We start from the raw sequence: 2,442 nt of genomic DNA on the forward strand, positions 1-2,442 counted from the left end.
CACAGCTATGTCCCTGCCCTGTTTATTGTTGTGGAATATTTAACTATGTAAAGATGTGTTACATTTGTTTATGCTGAAGAATATTACTTTAACTATATGAGGGTGGGTTACATTTATTTCTGCTGCAATTGTTTAATTATGAAAAGATGTGTTACATTTGTTTCACCTTGCCTACTTAAGGCAACTGATTGGTCTAATAAAAAAGCTGAATGGCCAATAGCTAGGCAGGAGAGAGATAAGTGGGGCTGGCAGGCAGAGAGAATAAATAGAAGGAGGAATCTAGGCTCAAGAGAGGAGAAGGAGAAAAGAATGAGGGATAAAGAGAGGGACACTGTGTGTGCCCAGGGCCAGAAGCCAGACAGTTGTCAATCAGTCAGACACTGGAGGAAACAGGAAAGTAAGACATACAGAAGGAAAGAAGGAAGGAAGGAGGGAGGGACGGACGGAATGAAGAAAGGAAGGAAAGAAAGAAGGAAGGAAGGAGGGAGGGAGGGAGAGAGGGAAGGAAGGGAGGAAAGAAGGAAGGAAGGAAGGAAGGAAGGAAGGAAGGAAAAAAGCCCCAATGCAAAAAGTATATGAAGAGAAACAGGTTAATTTAAGTTAAAAGAGCTAACCAGAAATGGGCCTAAACTAGGCCAAGCATTCATAACTAATAAGAAGTCTCCATGTCATAATTTGGGAGCTGGTTGGTAGTTCCAAAGAAGAAGCCTGGTACAGTTTATCAGTTTGCATTTTCTTACTAATTTAGCAAGTACTTCCTCATTGTCTTCCTCGTTTCCACATTGCTATAGATGTATGAGATGAGATGGATGGAGTATGGTTGTTGAAGGATTTACAATTACTCAGAGAGATGGATAAACAAATAGACTGTCACATTATGCTGAATGTTGAAAGCAGAAAACAATGGTTTTGCTTCTTCAGACAGTTTGCATTGCTAACCAGGAGTCTCAGCTGCAAAGGGGCAGAAACGCAGTCTCAGACGGTCTAGGCAGAAAATGGAATCTACCAGCTCACGGGATTAAGAATTCCATGGTAGAACTAGCGGGCTCCAGTGATACTGTTTTTGGTGTTTCTTTCCAGTCTAATTCTACTAGGATCTCATTTTCTTCTTTAAAAGCCAATGTGAAATGGATTTAGTGGTATACCAGCCAGTTGGAACCTTGAGTATCAGGCACGATTTCCTCAGCTCTTGGGATTGCTTACTGGTGTCAAGTCCAGACGCCCTGTGTGAATTGTCCTGGCACCTCACTCAGTGCTGTGCTGCCTCCTTGAAGGCAGCCTGCATCCAAAGACCGAAGAAAGAGATACAGGGCCTGAACACCTGTCGGGTATTTTAAGGGACATACAAGATTTAGAGCCGCCTGTGGAATAACGTTGAGGGGTCCAAAGATCTAGAGGGTCCGATTCTTGGCAGAACTTTTATGGAAAAGATGATCAAATTCACCCCCCCCCCCCAGCCTCCGTCTCAGTCCCCCATCCACCAGAAGAAATGGTGGGGGGAACAAAAGACCGCTGCAGACAGCGAAAGACCAAGTGATTTGCACTGTGCCCCGAGACCCTTTTCTGAGTGTGCACAAATGTGTGCAAAGCCAGTGAAAAGTCTGATCTTTGTGGACTGGCCTGGTGTCACATCCACCTCGACCAGCAAGGATGACGCGACACAGGAGCTCTTCCTGCTAGCAGTTTATTCAGGACCTTTCTTAACAATTGTATCTCTCTCTCTCTCTCTCTCTCTCTCTCTCTCTCTCTCTCTCTCTTTCTCTCTCTCTCTCTCATTTTCTCTCTCTCTCATTTTCTCTCTCTCCTCGGGCAAACCTCTCCGAGCTCTTAAAAAGGCACAGGCCGCCAACCCCGGATTGCCAGGTGGGCAAGCAGCTGACAATCATTGCGTGATAATAGCATGAGTCAGGCCTTAGCCATAATAGGAATTGATTATCAGAGAGAGTACTTGCTTTCAGGATCGCGGAGGGCGGAAGCCAGCGCCATTAGGTGCGGCTCCACGCAGCTCTCTACATTGCCATCAGGTGTGGCTCCACGCAGCTCTCTACAGCCTGGAACGGGATCCATCTGCAATGGCAATCATGCCTAGAGACATAGAGACTCCGTTTGAGAAAATAAGTCCTAGAAGTTGTCAGAAACACGCCACGGTACAAATTGGTATATGTGGCTGTACCTGCTATAGCCACAGGTGGCTTGGTAAGTGGTGTATGATTCCCAATGACTGAGGCGTGAGCAGGAAAACCAATGAAGGCCACAAAGGGCCGGGTACTAAAATAAAGTCCAAGTGATATAGGAGCAGAAAGTTCTCTGGACGAATTGGTTAGGGTTTTCTTGTTTTTAAGGCGGTGTGTACTAGTTTTATGCCAACTAGACACACGTTAGAGTCATCTGAGAGGAGTGAATCTTAGTTGAGGAAATGTCTCCATAAGATTGGGCTATAGG

Source organism: Microtus ochrogaster, chromosome 10 (genome assembly GCF_000317375.1).
Source record: "Microtus ochrogaster isolate Prairie Vole_2 chromosome 10, MicOch1.0, whole genome shotgun sequence".
NCBI classification, from domain to species: domain Eukaryota; kingdom Metazoa; phylum Chordata; class Mammalia; order Rodentia; family Cricetidae; genus Microtus; species Microtus ochrogaster.